Raw genomic sequence first — 21,249 nt, forward strand, 5'->3', positions numbered from 1 at the left:
CTTTAACCGTTCTCGGCCCTCTAGTGGGCATCAACATGATAATATTTTACAGTGCATGATGGTATGTGTAGTTTTCACAATTCAGTTCAAACATTACGAACCCTCCAGTGGGCTGCCTTTTTAAAAAAAAAACATTTTAAAATCTTTTTCATTATATAAAAACAGAAAATAAGAAAGGCGTACCAAGTGCAAAACAGTCAACTATGAACTTTAAATCAAACAATTGAAAAATCAGGATAGAAGCGGGACAACAAGCAGGACTCTGAGACCCAATGCCTATAGTTAGTAAAAAATACAAGAGCAAATTATATTTGCAATATATCCTCAGCGTGTAGCACTCAGGTCCCGCCCATCCCACTAAAGTCAGGATATCAAAGCTTGCATAGCCCCCTCGATACTGAAGCCATAAATAGGATAAATTACGGACATCGACATATATCGTAAACAAGTCAGAATAGTAGAGCTGGTATTGCCACCCAATACTAGAATATAATCAGGATAAATGACGGATATTCGTACTTGGGAAGGCCAAGAAAAGGAAAGGAAACAAAAAGAAAAATAAACAGCGCAACAAGCGCAACTCCCCGCCCCCCACCCTGCACCCCTAGCAGTGTGCCTGTCGCCCCTTCTAAACTACATTCACTAAAAATAGTAATCAGAGGAGGACCTTCGTTCAGGCTTCCGGCCTCTCCCCCGCCATATTTAAGCCTCCCCTTTATTCACTGAATAACTAGCTAATAATCAAACAGACTGAGAGTCGGGGAATCGTCTTTCGCCTAGTACACCCCCGTTACCAATGTTTTAAAAGTGAGTCCCACACATCCACCAAGCCAATAAATGTCTCCAAACGGTCAGTTATTCTCAGCCTTGGCCCGTTCGATCAAGCCGAACTGCTGCCATCTCAAGAGATTTGAGGGGCCAGAGATATTCGTCAAGCTGCACACGGAAGCAAGCCGGGAACAACTGGGCACATTTGATCACACTGTCCCAGAGTTCCGTCCGAACCGACAAGAACCCCCGGCAAGGAAGAAGGGGCCATATAGTCAAACCACCTTTGAGTCTCAGTCCGATCAGTCAGGAGAATAGCGCCAAGCAGATTTTCGCCCACCAGAGCTAATATTGAATGCCAAGCTTCATCCGGGACCTCCAGTGCTCGGAAATTAGTAGATTTGTGGTCCAGAAACTCCTGCATCTCCCGTTTTCTGGGGTTTACGTCACTGGTTGGTTTGGTTGCTGTGGGTATAATGGCTCTCGGTTTGTCAATCGGTGAGATGATAGTCGTTCTCATTAGCCCCAGTTCAGATGTTATAGCGACCAATTTATTTTTCAAGGCTCGGGCTCTCTGGCCCCGGGAAGAATGTAAGTCACCGATAGCCGCCATGACAGCTCCAATCGTCGGTCTAGCCCCGGCCAGTGCCAATTCTTCTCCCTCAGTATCGACATTCTTACCATCCTTAGACAGGATATATCGACCCAATTGATCCGTTCGATCTTTCCTGGTCACTTTGGAGGAGCGAGTCTGAATAGTGATTAGTTTGAAATCAGGCGCCATTTCGTTCTTCTCGATCGCGGTTTAAGCCCCGCGTCTATAGATATAGACCACGCACTGCTGTAAAGTCACAATCCAGATATTAACCCATCGATTTGTCGGAACATTTCAGAGTAATTTCAAGATTACGCCCGTATCCAACGGGCCGGATCCATTCATACTCCGGGCTGCGTGAGTTGGGGCAATCCAATTACTTCCCGCTTGCTATCATATCACTCCACTTGTGCCACTAATCAGTTCGGATGTTTGCCTCTGGAATCGGGCAAAACTCCACCTCCATACGAGTTGACCGGTCCCTCCCGGACACTCATGGCCGATGTTGTTCAACTAGTGGCCGGCTGCTCCCACACTCGAGACCCCGGCTCCAAAGCTGATGCAGGCCGCAAACTTCAAGGCGAGGATTCTCCGTCCTCAAAGCTGGTGGAGCACTCGGGATCACTCGATCAGGTGTTGTTACGATTAATCTACACGGAGATGTTGCATAGGCGCAGGATAAGTAACAGGATCTTGTGGCAGGATAAGGAGGTCTAGGGAGCCGGGAGCCTAATCGGCCATCTTGGTCGCCAGCTTGGTTCCTCCCTGCCTTTTTCAATTTTAATGTCTCGATGAAGATAGTCTCCAATTTCGTGTTGCTCCGCACTGCAGACCCACTTTCAAGACTATTGCGGAACCATGCCAAATTCCAGTATCTGGCAGCGTCCGTTACCCAAGGTAGTTATCCTACATTGTAATTGATTCCCTTCCCTCACCACGCAGGAGGCGGCAATAGGGAAAAGTTGTTGAGACAAATTGAAACGAGAAATATTTTAAATTTGGAGAGTAAATGTCCAAATGGTCTCAACACAACAGAAGATATGCATACTTTTTTATAGATTGCTGATTCTTTTTTGACACAGGCATTTATTCAGTCATTTCTGATATAGAGACTTAATTTATGATTACACTCTTACAGGCTTGCAATGAGTGAATCTTCTTATCTTCTCTCTATTTAATGATTAGGAATATACCCAGTTATGGGCACTATCCGTGTTTCTTTTGGTGGTTCCACCGAAGAGCCTCAGGCATTGAATTTAATTTATTGGTTTTATTAATTATTTTCACTTTATTTGATTATTTCTTTGCACCACTGATTTAAGCACTTAGCACGAGTGCAAGTCCATTGAAATTATATTGTCTCACCTAATTCGAACTTACCATTCTTATTAGTAGTAGAGTTATACTATTCTAGCAGATTATATTTCGATTTTAGCTAATCCTTTAATAATATGTGACCGCATTTAGGCAGCTAATTTAATCTTTGATCTATTAATATGATCATTAATCCAACTTTGTGTATTTTTGCACATATAAATAACTCGTATTTGGATATAATGGGTTCAGTAAATTAATAAATTGACTTTGCTCCACGTTTCAGCATTTATGCAGATATATAAATGTGGATTCATTTAACCCCATAAAAACAATACATTGCGATAGTTGCACTTATCTATCATGTATATATATGGTTTTAAATATTATTTATAAATATTTATTGTGTACTATTTATTGCTGAGATTTGCACGATATACATTTGCGAGATTTTCACAATCGAACTACGCATTTATGCTGCTATATGTTTATTGTTGATATTTGCACGATATGAATGTGCGAGATTTGCACTTTATAACTATGCATTTATGCTGCTATATGTTGGTTGGAGAATAAGCTAACATCTGTTAAGAATTGGTGTAATCATGTACCATTAATTCCTTGGATTTGCGTGGTTTGCACATAGAGTATTTTTACACTGTCTATGGTCACATGGAGAAAAAAACAAAAAAATGCGTATATAAACCTGCTTTGTACTGCTGACTCGTCATGTGATCAAGGGTACTGGTTACCTGAAACACGTCATGCTCGGTAAAGAGAAGGGATAATAAATCGACCTGCTTATATTCCACATTGCCTGGTGGTCCGTTGTTTCTGTGTTGCCTTTGGGAAAGGACAGAAAGATTCTGTATATATATATATATATATATATATATATATATATATATAGTAGGTCATTATAGTTAGGACCTATTATCCATAGGAAATTGGCAATATTCTATTGGCAATAACTTTGGCGTCGATTGATGATTCTTCGTGAAAGTTTCCAAACTTTTGGCCAGCTCAGTTCCGCTCCTTTCCTAAAAGTTTGGGTGTGATTGGTGAAGCGGGGACCGAGAAAAAAGGGGGGTCCCAAAACGGTCCCTATGCAATTTCCCATAGGACATTTAGCCACGGATACAGCTCGAACGGCTGAACGGAATTACACCAAATTTGGCAGAGAGATAGTCCTCAATGTGCCTTTCGCATATCTGGTGTCAATCTGTTCAGTAGTTTCTTTGAAAATTACGGTTAAAGTGATTTATATATCTATGGGCGCGGACGATCTGCTGATTGTGTGAGAATTGGACTCGTAGGATAAGCGCATCCTCCCGATCATGCGCTCAATTCTAATTGGCTTTCAAGAGGTTGTATACATTCGAAATCAGGAACTGTTGGCAGCCATTTGTGCCTCAGTAGAAGCAAGGCTGAGGAAGTCATTGAAATATGTGTGGAACGTGTGAAAAGGAGGCAGGGTAGACACACCCTGACCCCCTAGGCCTGCTCAGGGGGTCACATAAGGACCGATAGGGCCAAAAAAGTAAGATAGTATTTTTCTTTTTTTTTTAAAGTCACTGGATGCTCGTAGGATCCGCGCATTTCGGCGCCAAAAAAAAAAAAGAAGCATGTATTTTGAGATATACATTAAGCTTATGTGTATAGATGTTGGGTGGCTCTAAAAAGAGCCCTTGTGTTTATTGAGAGATATTAGTACTTACAAGTAAGTACCGATGCAGAGTCTAAAGTTCATGAGAAAGACTCTGTTCCCTTCATCTGTAAAATGTACAGCATCTCTCCTATAGATGCCATGCATATTGAAATGCTTATTTTTGTGGTATATGGACACCATTTTATAGTCTGGGAGAAAAGTAGAAACAGATTTATTCACTTTTTTCCTAGCTTTCTCAATCTATGGACAAAATAGATTGGAGTAGTTCCATTTCTGCCTTTGGCATATGTTAGAATAGACAAAGGGAGTTTGGGGGAAAAGTGAAATTAAAATAGAAAAGAAATGATGGTTGTTTGACAACATTCTACACAGAGATCTAGGGTGCATGTTTTTGTTTTTTAAAAGCAGGATTCATATTGGTTATCAGAACGTGATTGAAAATAACATTACGTAGGATAAGGTAGTATATTGAGAAGTCGTGCACACTTGCTGTTTTTTTAGCAACATTGTGTGATGAACGTTTGCGTTTTTCGGGAACCAGTATTGCTTTTTTGCATGGGCCCTGACCCATCCCGCTCCCTGCCGCTGCTCTCCTGCGGCCCCACCCACGCTCCCTCCAGCATCACCGCACCCCCCCACTCGCCACCCCGCTCCCGCCTCCCAGCTGTTCCTCCCTCCCACAAGGGTTCATTAAGCGAGGCTCACGGGTGAGGAGCTGTGACCCGACCTGACCTGGTCGGACCCGGTCGCTCCTCCCGCCGCGTGGCCCACCCCGAGTGGGCTCGGCCTCCTCCTGCTGACCAGAGAGTTCTGCCCCTGCTGGTTTGGCCCCCTGACCCTCTGGTAACTATCGCCCTCCTTCCCACATTGTACTTTTCATTGGTTCCGTCGTCCTCTGTGCCTGCCTCGTTGACTGTACTGTAATTTGTATTTTGTTCCCTTCGTCGTTTCCTGCATTGTATTCGATTTTGTCCCGTTTTCCCTGCTTGTTCCCTGACCCACCCCACTCCCTGCCGCTGCTCCCCCACGGCCCCACCCACGCTCCCTCCAGCATCACCACACCGCTCCCCCCCCCACTCGCCACCCCGCTCCCGCCTCCCAGCTGCTCCTCCCTCGGCCCGCCCCACCCTCTCCATTAATGGCAGAGTGCATGCGGACGCGCAGCGTTGACGCGCAGCGGGTGCGCCGATTGTACGCCGAAGGCACGCCAAAGGCAAGCTAGTCTGCGCCCGTCCGCGCCTGGACCGCGCTCAGCGCCAGACCCCCTGGCTCCCGCAGATGCCATCCTACCCGCCGGACTTACGACGCCACCACCCTCAGCGCACTCAACACCGGCCGGATCCCCGGCTGCCACCGAGCCACCCCAGGATGCACCCACGGACATTTCGCCTGCCAAGCCTGCAAGTTCTCCTGCATCCGGACCTGCACCGCACCTGCCAAGCCGAGCACTAGCAGCAACCACCTGAAGTGCATCCTGCTCAACACCCGATCCATCCACAGACACACCGTCGAACTCTGGAACCTCCTCGAATCCACATCTCCAGATGTCGCCTTCCTCACGGAAACATGGATGAATGCCTCCTCAGCGCCCGACATCGCCATCGCCATCCCGGACGGATACAAGATCATCCGAAAGGACCGCATCAACCAGACCGGAGGAGGCATCGCCATCATCCACAAGAACACCATCCGCATCACAACCAACTCTGATGACACCCTCACAACCGCCGAACACCTTCACTTCCAAATACACACCGACCCCAAGACCACTCTCAGAGGCACCCTAATCTACAGACCTCCAGGACCTCGCGCACAAATCAGCGAAGACATCGCCGACTTCATCAGCCCGCACGCCCTCACCTCCGCTGACTACATCCTCCTAGGAGACCTCAACTTCCACCTGGAGAACAACAACGACCGCAACACCTCCACCCTGCTGGACAACCTCGCCAACCTCAGACTCAAGCAACGGGTGACCACCCCCACCCACTACACCGGCCACACGCTTGACCCCGTCTTCTCCTCCCGCAACAACATCTCCTTCAGCCACGCCACCGTACTACACTGGACAGACCACAGCTGCGTCCACTTCAGCTTCAGCAAGACCACCACTCACCACCACCCGCAACAGGTTCCCCGCAGAAGCTGGAACAAGATCACCACCGACCAACTCACCTCATCCCTGAGCCGGAACCCTCCCGCCAGCTCAAAAAACCCCAACCAAGCCACCGACAACCTAACAAGATGGATCACCAGCTGCGCAGACGACCTCGCCCCACTGAAGACCCCCCGTCAGACCCGGCTGTAAGAAAGCATCCTGGTTCACCGACGAGCTCAAGAGCTCCAAGAAGAACTGCCGAGCCCTCGAGAAAGCCTGGCACAGAGACTCGACTACAGACAACATGACCACCCTCAAGCACGCCACCCGAAAACACCACCAACTGATCCGCACCACCAAGAAAACCTCATTCAAGGAACGACTGGACAACAACACCCACAACAGCAAGGAACTCTTCAACATCGTCAAAGAGCTCTCGAACCCAAGCGCTGGAAACAATGACATCACTCCCTTGCAAGACCTCTGCAACTCGCTCGCCTCGTTCTTCCACAGCAAGATCGCAGATTTACACAACAGTTTCAGCACACGGCCAACGCACCCTACGACTGCACCAATGCCACCCAGCAGCACCCTCCGCACCTGGACCCCGGTCAACACGGAAGACACCATCCGCACGATGAACTCCATCCACTCCGGATCACCAACCGACCCCTGCCTTCACCACGTCTTCAACAAGGCTGACTCAGTCATCGCACCCCATCTCCGGGACATCATCAACGCCTCCTTCGACACCGCCACCTTCCCAGAGAGCTGGAAGCACGCCGAGCTCAGCGCCCTACTGAAGAAACCATCAGAGGACCCCACCGACCTCAAAAACTACCGCCCCATCTTGCTCCTTCCTTTTCCCGCCAAAGTCATCGAGAAGACCATCAACAGACAGCTGGCCACCTTCCTCGAGACGCATGGATCCCTCGACCACTCTCAATCCGGCTTCCGGGCTAACCACAGCACCGAGACCGCCCTCATCGCAGCCACTGACGACATCCGAGCCCTGCTCGACAACGGGGAAACAGCGGCCCTCATCCTCCTGGACCTCTCCGCAGCATTCGACACTGTCTGCCACCGCACCCTAGTGCAGCGCCTGAACAACATCGGAATCCAGGAGAAGGCACTGGAGTGGATCATCTCCTTCCTCGCCGGAAGAACACAGAGAGTCCGCCTCCCCCCATTCAGATCCGAGGCCACCAAAGTCATCTGCGGCGTACCGCAAGGCTCATCACTGAGCCCCATGCTGTTCAACGTCTACATGAGACCATCGCGGCCATCGCACGCCAACACAACCTCAACATCCTATCCTATGCCGACGACACCCAGCTGATCCTCTCCCTCACCAACGACCCAGCAACCGCCAGAACCAACCTACACGAAGGGATGAAAGACGTAGCCGAGTGGATGATGAACAGCCACCTGTAACTGAACTCAGATAAGACGGAAGTCCTCATCCTGGGATCATCACACTCCGCCTGGGACGACTCCTGGTGGCCCACCGCCCTGGGCAGCACACCCGTACCAACGGACCACGCACGCAACCTGGGCTTCATCCTGGACTCCTCCCTCTCGATGACCAGACAAGTCAACGCCGTGTCCTCGTCATCTTTCAACATCCTACGTTTGCTACGCAAGATCTTCCGGTGGATCCCCACCGAAACCAGGAAGACGGTCACCCAGGCCCTCATCACCAGCCGTCTGGACTATGGCAACTCCCTCTAGGCCGGAACCACAGCCAAACTCTAGAACAGGCTCCAGCGCATCCAGAACGCCTCAGCACGACTCATCATGGACATCCCCCGACGCAGCCACATCACCGGACACCTGAAAGACCTGCACTGGCTCCCCGTCAGCAAGAGAATCACGTTCCGACTCCTCACCCACGCACACAAAGCTCTCCACAACCAAGGACCCAGATACCTCAACGACCGCCTGACCTTCTACACCCCCACCCCCCAACTACGATCAACCAGCCACGCCCTCGCCGGCATTCCCAGCAACCGAAGAGCCTCGACGGGAGGAAGATCCTTCTCCTACCTGGCTGCCAAGACTTGGAACTCCCTCCCCATCCACCTCCGCCTGACCCAAGACCACCTCTCCTTCAGGAGGCAACTCAAGACCTGGCTGTTCGAACAGTAGAGGACCCCCCCAAGCGCCTTGAGACCCTCCGGGTGAGTAGCGTGCTATACAAATGATTGATTGATTGATTGGGTAGGTGCTAATGTGTATATGTAAATGCAATCTGCTTTGGATTTTGAAAGTGAGAATAGATTTCACTGCTCTGTCTTTAAAAATGCAAACTATGTTTGCTATGGGAGGGCGGGAGTCATGAGAGTCCCGCGCTGTCAAAGCAAACAGCAGTATAGCGGGGGTAGGCACCCCGGGACACTGCAGGAGTCGATCGTAGTAGTTTCCATGGCCCTCGAGGGCACCAGGCTGAGGGCCATGTAGTCTGCCTCCCGTAATACACAAATTCCCAGGGGTGGTGATTCCTGGAGCTTGAGGGGGGTTGTTGAGGCTCACAGACTTGTTATTTTGTAGGGGGGGTTGAATGCGAAAGTAGTGCAAGGGGGTTGTAAATCTGGTACACAGTGTTTTGTTTTACTTTGCTTTTCTTTCTGTCATGTAGAGGATCCACGGTAAATATAATGGTTTCTATACAGCTAGTAACTTTTAACCCGACCCCGAAATGGCTTTCTGCCTGTTACTATAGTAACAGTTCATGGAACACTTACGTGAGGACAGAGGTTATAAGTTCACCACACTATGTTGCTAATGGCGTTGTACTTTTTATTCTTTGGAATTGGAACCGTAAGTTGTAGCTATGCACTCTGGTAAAGATCTGGTGAAGAGCTAGCCTCAGAATTATTCTCCAAATTATAAATATAATTTCTAGTGTGGACTGCTACCCCCCAAAAAAAAAAAATATGTTTGTACTTTTTTAATTAACTTTTATTAAAACAATAAATAACTGGAAGTATAACTAAATGATAACAATACAATAAATAACTAGAACCATAACTTTAACAAAACAATATAACAAACAACATATAATATGGACTCAAATAAAAGTAGTGTAGTCAATCTGCAAAACAAAAAAGAAAATTAGTGTTTAAAATTAAATCGATGTGACTATATGAGGTCACACATTACAAGTCAAAGTAACACTTGACGATATTTTCTATTTTTTTAATGTGTGCAGTGTACCTGATAGATTTCACTTATCTTATAGGCTTGCATTTAAACGGTGTCTGTATAAAAGTGCCTAGTGCATCATATTTATATTACAGATGAACAGGTCTTTAAAATGATTCACAGATGAGACAGAATTAGGTGAGAGATGAAGTCATTATGCAGGACAATATTTTTTAGGGCTTATTTACAGAACTCTTGTGCCACTTTTGTGTTACTTTTCTCATGTTGAAAGTGACACAAAAGTGCCGCAAGGAGTTTGTAAATAAGGTCTTTTATTTCTAATGCATTTATTTGGAAGTATTGAATATCTAGGCCGCTCTGCTTACCTTGTGTAAACACTGTGGCCAACAGAGTTCACAACTTAAACTCTGCTTTGGTTTTTTACTTGCCGGATATGCAAGATTGCTTTCAATAGGAGACCCCAATAAAGAGTACTGGTGTGGAACTGCAAGTATGCGGAAGGACTTGCAGACTAAGAATCCGGTCTACTTTGGAAGGGAAGAGTTAAGAATATTGAGAGAAGCTCCTTCTGCTTCATGAGAAGGCCCAAGTACCGGTGGAGCAACACCGTCAACCTCTACTGCACAGCCTAATATTCGTCCCCAATTTGGAACTCTTTAAGAGAAAAAGTAAGAAGGTTGGGAGATTTGTATGCCATCCTAATACCTAATCATCTATTAGTTATACAGAGATCCACCCTGTATCAGACTCATCCGTACAAGTGTGAATTGGACATTACCTGACACCAAAAACCCCTCAAGTACTTATATCTGTTACTTTTTAACTTCGTCGACTACTCATATTGAGAGTATTTACCTTAAAGTTATCCGTTAAAAATTTGTGAATCTGCATGGTTCAGACAACTAGTAAATGCCATATTTGAGACATCCGTGTAAGAGGAGGATATACTTTTTTCAACCTTGGCAATTTGCTGCTGATTTATGTAACATTCTGCAAACTGAAAAAAGAGTTGAAAATGTATATGTTGCACATATGTCCGAGATTAATTTTAATGTACATAAAAACATTTATTCTCAATAGAATTGGGGTTGAAAACCAATCATCAGAGGTTATATTTAGCAAGCACAATAGGAAATAGCATTGCATTATACAAATGTTAGGCCTAGATTGGTCACTCACTTTCTTTACAAACTCCTTGCCTTGATCTGATAGAACCCTTTTTGGTCTTCCATGATCTAGAAATTGAGAAATAAACATCAAGAAAAATTCACTGTGTATCTCAAGTGCAGGCTGAAAACGTGTAACGAGCATTTAAATGAGAAACATATGGGTTTCAGAAACAAACATCTATAAGACTATCACAATGGAGATTTACATTTTATAAAAAATATTTATAGAAGCAAGAAAAATTATAACACACATTGTTCAATTTCAAATCACATATTTGGCCAATAAAATTACGAGGACATGCTTTTATTCATTTTCTTGATACCAGAATGCCCACTAATTCTACCAAAACATGAGAACAGCACAGTTATCTGTCTGCAAACACATGAAATACACAAATGCTTATCTCAGAATGCTTTTCAATCATGAAATGTTAAAGTCAAACCTGATAACTCCATTAGGTATACTGCAATTTTCGACTGATAGCATATGGAGAGCAGTCAGTGGATTTGGTATGTTGAGTGGTTGACCACCATTTGGTATAGTGCATGGGCAGGAATAAACAGCTTCAGTCCATCTCATGGTTGAGATATCTGTATTATTATTATTATTGCATTTCTTATATAGCGCCAGAATCGACCCCCGAAGGGGTATCTCCGCGCTTGCCTTGGGAACCCGTCCTGGTTTTTCCCTGTGAGATAGCCCCTACAGGGCATCCCCAAGGTGAAAGCCAGGCATCCCGCCGCAGGGGGGCCGTTGTGGAGATTAAGCAAGCTTAATGCCCAGATTTGCATAGTGTGAACCCATAATTAGGTCAGGCACCGAAGCGAGAATTATCGAGTCCGTGGACATTTTGAGCTCAACACCCTGCCGCGTCGGGAATCGAACCCAGGTCCCGGGTCTGACCTCTGCTTCAGGGCCTGCCTGCTCTAACCAGTGAGCCACACTTCTCCATATATATGAGATAGAACAGGAGACAAATCAAGTTTAAGGTTATTAAAAAACTTGGAGAGCGTGCTAAAAAATAACATTGGCCTATCGATTACATGTGTAGGAAGTAGCACGTGGTGCACGTGACACACTAATTACATGAGAAAAACTACATCGCATTAAGTTGAACAGCACGTAGCACACTGCTGCGGGAACGGCCACGTGGCGCTTGGCAAATTAAAGAATTGTGGCAGGATTAACTGATTTGCACAGAACAAAGGATAGCAAATCAAGTTTAACGTTATTAAAAAACAGGGAGAGCGTGCTAAAATACAACATTGGCCTATCGCTTACATGTGCAGTGTATGGGGGGGAAGTAGCACGTGGCACACTACTTAAAAAAATTAAAGGCAACAGGATGAAGTGATTTGCCTAGAAACATCGCCTACCAAGGTAAGATATTGGAGGTATAAGAGCTGGAAACTGTGCTAAAATACAGCATTGCCGAAAACATTACTTTTGCAATGCAAGGGGCACGTGACGCACTACTTACACAAAAAAAACTACATCGCATTAAGTTGAACAGCATGTAGCACACTGTCGCGGGAACGGTCACGTGGCGCTTGGCAAATTAAAGAAACGTGGCAGGATTAAGTGATTTGCACAGAACAAAGGATAGCAAATCAAGTTTAATGTTATTAAAAAACATGAAGAGCGTGCTAAAATTCAACATTGGTCAATTGATTACATGTGCATTGCATCAGGAGGAAGCAGCACGTGGCGCACTACTTGCAAAATTGAAGGCGGCAGGATTAAGTGATTTGCTCAGAAACAAAAGTTACAAAGTCAACTTTAACTATATAAAAAAGTAGGAAAGTGTGCTTAAAAACAACATTGTCAAATCGAACAAAAATTTGCATTTACGCAGTATTTAAAGATCATTCAGATTAATTAATTTAATTATTCTTAAAAAAAGTACTCACCTACGAAGAAGTGGATACCAACACTATCAATGACTGTGACTGCCGAATAGGAAAAGTTCGAGAAGGTTGGCAGGCTATAAATGCTTTGCAGAAGTTGAGCATGATGTCACTGGGTGTGAGAACTGTGATTGGGCATGTTGTAATTGAGCATGCGCAAATAAAATGAAATATGTTAGGGGTACATAGCCAGACGGTAGGACGTATTGTGCGCATACGTAATATTAACACAGATGAGCTACCACAAACGCGCATGCGCAAAGTGAAGACAACTCCTAGGTGGTACATACACATATGGACTTCGGATGTCGATAGAACACTGGCTCCCGCAGGAGGCGGAGAGCCGGTGTGACAGTGGGGAAATTGAAGACCCTCGCACGGTCCATAACGGGGACGGCCATAATAAATAAAATTAAAAAAGGCCGTCCCCGGGGCCTTGAAGTGGCTTCAGTAGGAGGGTAATGCAGCCCTCCGCCATAAAATAATAATATATAATTAGCCATGCCCTGAGGGGTGGGGACCACGGTGCCCAGAATTGACCACGGGAGGGGGGCCATGAGCCCCCTTCCCATAAAAATAATTGAATACAGATACTCCGCTTATTGTCATTGTACCCTAAGCGCAACCTTCCGGTCACACGCTGAATGCTAATTGGCTGTCAGGTGCTTGTCAACATTCGAAACTTGAAACTGTTACCAGCATTTTATGCCTCGTTAGAAGGGAGGCTGAAGAAGCGTGTGACATGTGAGTTTAAAACGTGAAAAGGGGGAGGGTAGTCACACCCTGACCCTCTAGGTCTGCTCAGGTGGTTCCACAAGGATCCCCTGGTAAAATCGCGGGGTGCGCATATGATCCGAGCATTCTAGCGATATTAAAAAAAAAAAAGAGATGTGGGCTTCCGCGCGTCTTTGGTAATTTGCATTCTTTCAACTGTTTAGAGGTGATGCAGCAGTGCTGGATTCAGGTTCCACTCCTGAGTAAGAAAAAGTGATAATAATACTATTTACATGCTAAGTGAATTTACTTTCATAGTCTGACATTGACTGTTTTCAGTTGCAAATTCTTCTAAGTGTGCAGTTTTCAAACTCTAAAATATTCACCTTAAGTCATCCAAAGAACGAATTCCGATTTATTTATTTGTTTTCAGGAAAGAAACCAGTGCTGCATCTTTTAGCCCAGCACTAACCCTGAAAAATAGTTCCAAGCATACTTACAAGTAACTTGTATTTCCTTCCAAAGGAATCCCATTCCTATAAAAAAATGAATACATTTAGATTTGCGGGTCAGGCTCTAGGGGACGGGGTCCAGGGCCCAAAAAAAATAAAAAGAAGGGGTGCCACACAATGTAATGTAATTTAAAAAATAAAATATCTAAAAATAAATGGTTTAAAAAAAATTAGTAAATCAGTATAAAAAAATAAATATATTTAGAAATTGTCATTTACAAAACCTTTAAAATTCACTGAAAAAATCATAGGTTTCAGACATGTTAAAGTTAGGAATTAGCATTTAAAAAACTTTTGAAATTCACTGAAAAAAACATAGGTGTCAGACATGTTATAGTTAGGAATTAGCATTTAAAAAACCTCTTTTTTTAAAAACTTATATGTCTTCCACTACCTGTTCTTGAAAAAGATCAATGCCATGGGCTTCTCTTTCTCGCCAAACTATGCCAACCTGACCATGGGATGGTTCGAGCAACATCTGGCGTGGCACACCACCAACTATCAATGGCATGAAAAGGTCATCCTATGGCTGCGATTCATCAATGATGTTCTAAAAATCTGGGATGGCACTACAGAGGAATTCTCCTTGTACTTTGAAAAATTAAACAACACCACCACAAATCTAAAATTCACATGGGAGATAAGCTCAGAGAGGGTGACCTTCTTGGATACCGAAATCTATATTGCAAATGGAACCCTACAAACCACCTTACACTGAAAACAAACGGCCACAAACGCCATTCTTCATGGTGACAGCTTCCACAACAAAAAACTCAAATGGAGCATTCCATATGGAGAATTTCTACGGTTCAGGCGGAACTGCTCGGACAATGATGAATTTCAACGACATAGCAGAAACGCAACTAAGTGGTTCCTGGCAAGGGGTTACCCAACAAAAGTGGTGAAACAAAGCTTGAACATAGTGCTAGCACAGGATCGCAAGGAAATCCTACATAAAGAAAAGGAACCACAAGGAGACACAGATGTAATCAGATTAATATTGACTGACAGTGCCGAAAACAACAAAGTATCTAAAATCATACAAAAGCACTGGCCAATCCTGAAAACAGATCCAACATTAGCGCAAATCATAGGTGATCACCCTAACATCACATACAGAAGGGCAAGGAACCTAGGGGACCAATTAGTAAACAGCCATTATAAGGAAACACCGAAGAATGACTGGCTACAACGAAAAGGTTTCCTCCCGTGCAGACATTGCAAAGTGTGCAAGATTGCCAAAACAACAAAAGAAATAGAAATCAGAAAAGGCACAAAGTGGAAAATACACCAGCATCTAACTTGCAAAATCTCATACGTGGTGTATTTAATAGAGTGTCCGTGCCACAAAAAATATATATCGATTTACAAAAGGGGGTGGTGATGAACAGAGTGTCTGAATTGAGCAGACCACTCTTACCCAGTCCAAAGATCAGGGCTTGATCCATCACCGTTATTTATCTCACTGCCCCATCCCAGCTCAGAATCTGGCTATATGCAAATCAGTCTGTCCCTGGCCCAGTGCATCATGGGAACAGGGCAGACTAAACTACCAAGCCAATTCTTTACCAGAAAGGAGACAAGCTACCGGGGACCAGTTTCTGGCATTTCAGCCTCTTCGGCCCGGCTTGCTTGAATCCTGATGGAGCAGTGAGAAAGGGACTCATGTCTGAGTATACCCTGCCACACCTATAGTGGCCAAAATCGATTTACAAAAGGGGGTGGTGATGAACAGAGTGTCTGAATTGAGCAGACCACTCTTACCCAGTCCAAAGATCAGGGCTTGATCCATCACCGTTATTTATCTCACTGCCCCATCCCAGCTCAGAATCTGGCTATATGCAAATCAGTCTGTCCCTGGCCCAGTGCATCATGGGAACAGGGCAGACTAAACTACCAAGCCAATTCTTTACCAGAAAGGAGACAAGCTACCGGGGACCAGTTTCTGGCATTTCAGCCTCTTCGGCCCGGCTTGCTTGAATCCTGATGGAGCAGTGAGAAAGGGACTCATGTCTGAGTATACCCTGCCACACCTATAGTGGCCAAAATCGATTTACAAAAGGGGGTGGTGATGAACAGAGTGTCTGAATTGAGCAGACCACTCTTACCCAGTCCAAAGATCAGGGCTTGATCCGTCACCGTTATTTATCTCACTGCCCCATCCCAGCTCAGAATCTGGCTATATGCACCATCAGGATTCAAGCAAACCGGGCCGAAGACGGCTGTAATGCCAGAAACCGGTCCCCGGGAGCTTGTTTCCTTCCCAGTGTAAGAATTGGCTTCTGTAGTTTGGTTTGTCCTGTTCCCATCATGCACTGGGACAGGAACAGACTAATTTGCATACAGCCAGGTTCTGAAACTGGGATGGTGCAGTGAGCTAAAAAACGGTGTTGGATCTAGCCCTGATCTTTTGACTGGGTGAGAGCTTTCTGCTTAATTCAGAGACTCTGTCCCTCACCACCCCTTTTTGTAAATATTTTTGTCCACCCTAAGCGTGGAAGGGTATTCTCAGATGTGAGACCCTTGCTCATTGCACCATCAGGATTCAAGCAAACCGGGCCGAAGACGGCTGTAATGCCAGAAACCGGTCCCCGGGAGCTTGTTTCCTTCCCAGTGTAAGAATTGGCTTCTGTAGTTTGGTTTGTCCTGTTCCCATCATGCACTGGGACAGGAACAGACTAATTTGCATACAGCCAGGTTCTGAAACTGGGATGGTGCAGTGAGCTAAAAAACGGTGTTGGATCTAGCCCTGATCTTTTGACTGGGTGAGAGCTTTCTGCTTAATTCAGAGACTCTGTCCCTCACCACCCCTTTTTGTAAATATTTTTGTCCACCCTAAGCGTGGAAGGGTATTCTCAGATGTGAGACCCTTGCTCATTGCACCATCAGGATTCAAGCAAACCGGGCCGAAGACGGCTGTAATGCCAGAAACCGGTCCCCGGGAGCTTGTTTCCTTCCCAGTGTAAGAATTGGCTTCTGTAGTTTGGTTTGTCCTGTTCCCATCATGCACTGGGACAGGAACAGACTAATTTGCATACAGCCAGGTTCTGAAACTGGGATGGTGCAGTGAGCTAAAAAACGGTGTTGGATCTAGCCCTGATCTTTTGACTGGGTGAGAGCTTTCTGCTTAATTCAGAGACTCTGTCCCTCACCACCCCTTTTTGTAAATATTTTTGTCCACCCTAAGCGTGGAAGGGTATTCTCAGATGTGAGACCCTTGCTCATTGCACCATCAGGATTCAAGCAAACCGGGCCGAAGACGGCTGTAATGCCAGAAACCGGTCCCCGGGAGCTTGTTTCCTTCCCAGTGTAAGAATTGGCTTCTGTAGTTTGGTTTGTCCTGTTCCCATCATGCACTGGGACAGGAACAGACTAATTTGCATACAGCCAGGTTCTGAAACTGGGATGGTGCAGTGAGCTAAAAAACGGTGTTGGATCTAGCCCTGATCTTTTGACTGGGTGAGAGCTTTCTGCTTAATTCAGAGACTCTGTCCCTCACCACCCCTTTTTGTAAATATTTTTGTCCACCCTAAGCGTGGAAGGGTATTCTCAGATGTGAGACCCTTGCTCATTGCACCATCAGGATTCAAGCAAACCGGGCCGAAGACGGCTGTAATGCCAGAAACCGGTCCCCGGGAGCTTGTTTCCTTCCCAGTGTAAGAATTGGCTTCTGTAGTTTGGTTTGTCCTGTTCCCATCATGCACTGGGACAGGAACAGACTAATTTGCATACAGCCAGGTTCTGAAACTGGGATGGTGCAGTGAGCTAAAAAACGGTGTTGGATCTAGCCCTGATCTTTTGACTGGGTGAGAGCTTTCTGCTTAATTCAGAGACTCTGTCCCTCACCACCCCTTTTTGTAAATATTTTTGTCCACCCTAAGCGTGGAAGGGTATTCTCAGATGTGAGACCCTTGCTCATTGCACCATCAGGATTCAAGCAAACCGGGCCGAAGACGGCTGTAATGCCAGAAACCGGTCCCCGGGAGCTTGTTTCCTTCCCAGTGTAAGAATTGGCTTCTGTAGTTTGGTTTGTCCTGTTCCCATCATGCACTGGGACAGGAACAGACTAATTTGCATACAGCCAGGTTCTGAAACTGGGATGGTGCAGTGAGCTAAAAAACGGTGTTGGATCTAGCCCTGATCTTTTGACTGGGTGAGAGCTTTCTGCTTAATTCAGAGACTCTGTCCCTCACCACCCCTTTTTGTAAATATTTTTGTCCACCCTAAGCGTGGAAGGGTATTCTCAGATGTGAGACCCTTGCTCATTGCACCATCAGGATTCAAGCAAACCGGGCCGAAGACGGCTGTAATGCCAGAAACCGGTCCCCGGGAGCTTGTTTCCTTCCCAGTGTAAGAATTGGCTTCTGTAGTTTGGTTTGTCCTGTTCCCATCATGCACTGGGACAGGAACAGACTAATTTGCATACAGCCAGGTTCTGAAACTGGGATGGTGCAGTGAGCTAAAAAACGGTGTTGGATCTAGCCCTGATCTTTTGACTGGGTGAGAGCTTTCTGCTTAATTCAGAGACTCTGTCCCTCACCACCCCTTTTTGTAAATATTTTTGTCCACCCTAAGCGTGGAAGGGTATTCTCAGATGTGAGACCCTTGCTCATTGCACCATCAGGATTCAAGCAAACCGGGCCGAAGACGGCTGTAATGCCAGAAACCGGTCCCCGGGAGCTTGTTTCCTTCCCAGTGTAAGAATTGGCTTCTGTAGTTTGGTTTGTCCTGTTCCCATCATGCACTGGGACAGGAACAGACTAATTTGCATACAGCCAGGTTCTGAAACTGGGATGGTGCAGTGAGCTAAAAAACGGTGTTGGATCTAGCCCTGATCTTTTGACTGGGTGAGAGCTTTCTGCTTAATTCAGAGACTCTGTCCCTCACCACCCCTTTTTGTAAATACAAAAAATATATAGGCAGCACAACTTTTGAAACAAAAAAGAGAATTCTGGAGCACACGAGGGCAACGACGAACAAAGATCGCTCCAATGTTGTGGCGAAACACATGGAACAATTGCACGACAGCAATTGGGAATTACTGAAATTTTGCGCCATAGAACAGATACCTCTCACGGAAAGGGGTGGTGACCGCCAGAAAAGCCTAAGGAGAAAAGAGTCAAAACATATCATCAATTTCAGGACTCTCGAACCAAGAGGCCTGAATCTTACGGAAGAACTTTATGTACATCTTTAGAAAGAATGTCATAACAACAAGGAACTGGTACCCCGAAACTCTGAAGACATTCGCCCACTAGAGGGGGATGATCGCATTACAGAGAAACTGCGAACAGCACCGGATGGCGCTATAAGACTAAATGACTTATCTCACCAGAGAGATCCATTATGAATAGAACTCACTAAAGAGGAAATATTAAAACACTCTGCAATTCAATAAAAAAGCTCTCTCCTTCCTTTGAATTTTAAAAGGACACATACCACGAGCATCCTGGTGATGTCGATGTAGTGGAGACTACATTAACCAGCATGCACCTGATTGTAACACAGGAAGTCACATGTGTTACAGTGTTAAAAGCAGGACTTAGAAACTGGCTCAACATCCCGTGAGCAAGCTTTGTAAGAAGCGAAACGCATTGGGTTAAGGTTAGAACAATAAACCGCTGTATACACCATCAAGACGAGTGAGTGCGTTTTCATTTTCCCTTGGGGGAACCTGAAGAGTGTGTGTATATATATATAATAATAATAATAAAGGGATTTCTAAAGCGCCTGGTGACGCCATCACGGCGTGTCCCCGCGCTGTGGAGTAAGAGTCAGAAAGGAGGAGAAGCACCTATCACTCTAGGGCAAACAGATGTGTTTTCAAGAGTTTCCGAAACGTGGTTTCATTGTTGGCTAGTCTGATTCCAAGTGGGAGGCAGTTCCACTGGGTGGTAGCCAGCACCCGAAAGGAGCGGCCTCCCATCCTAGCCTTTCTAACACGAGGAACTGTCAGGAGACCCATACCTGCAGAGCGAAGTGCTCTTTGGGGAAGATAGGGGATGGCAAGATCCTTCAAATACCCTGGCGCTTCTGCAGAGGCTATCCTGTAGCAAAAAAGGAGAGCTTTAAAAAGAATTCTTTTCTTCACAGGCAGCCAGTGAAGGGCAGCCAAAGTAGGCTTGGATGCTGTTCTTTTAGGGAGTCTGAGGGCTAACCGGGCCGCCGTATTTTGCAGCACTTGCAGTCTCCTCAGATTCTTCTCCGTGGTCCCTAATAGCAGCACATTCGCATAGTCCATGCGAGAAGTGACCAGAGCTTGGATCATAATACGTCTGGCCTCCAGTGGCAATAGGTCCAGAGTGCGGTTTAGGGTCTTCATAACCCCAAAGCATTTCCCCACCACTTTGTCCACATGACTCTCAAACGAGAGTTTAGGATCTACCCAGACCCCCAGGTTCTTGGCCTCACTGCATGGAATGGGCAGAGAGCCAAGGCATGGCGGCCACCATTCCTGAGTCCAGCTCGCCCCATCTCCCCCTATCACTAGCACCTCCGTTTTAGCCCCATTGAGCTTAAGGCAGTGTTGATTCATCCAGCCAGCAAGCTCCTGCATGCAAGATTTAAAATTGGCTGCTGCTAGCTTCGGGGACTGTGACAGGGAGATGAGCAGCTGCGTGTCATCGGCATAAGATACAAGATCTATGCCGTATGACTGAACAACCGCTGCCAATGGAGCCATATACAGGTTGAACAGGGTGGGACTCAGGGCAGAGCCCTGAGGCACCCCCTGTTCTAAGGCCACACTGTCGGAGAGGAACATACCTCTCTGAACCTGGAAACTACGGTCAGAGAGAAAGTCCTTGAGCCATCCCCAAGCTGCCTTTGTAACCCCAGCTCTGCTCAGACACCGTAGCAAGGTGGAGTGTGCCACGGTGTCGAAAGCAGCGCTGAGGTCTAGCATGATGAGTGCCATAGTGTTCCCCTCATCAGCGCCCATCCGTAAAGTTTCGGTTGCTCTCAGTAGGGCAGTCTCAGTGGAGTAGTTCTTACGAAAGCCAGACTGAGAGCCATGAAACATATTGTTAGACTCTAAATATTCCATGAGCTGCGTGTTCACCAATTTTTCCGTCACTTTAGCTAAGTAAGGTAAAAGAGATATTGGGCGGAGATTTTCCATTATATCCTGACTTACATTAGGTTTTTTTTTTATCGGTAAAACTATGGCTTTCTTCCAGTCACCCGGCAGGGTGGCCGAAGAGAGAGACAGCTGGATAACATGTCTGAACAGCGGCTCTAGCACATTCAGACTGGCATTGAGTATTTTGGGGGGGGCCGGATCACGGGGGGAGCCTGATTTAACTTTCTTACATACAGTAACTAATGTTTCCGCAGCA

The sequence above is a fragment of the Lissotriton vulgaris genome, chromosome 2_1 (assembly GCF_964263255.1).
Source record: "Lissotriton vulgaris chromosome 2_1, aLisVul1.2, whole genome shotgun sequence".
NCBI classification, from domain to species: Eukaryota; Metazoa; Chordata; class Amphibia; order Caudata; family Salamandridae; genus Lissotriton; species Lissotriton vulgaris.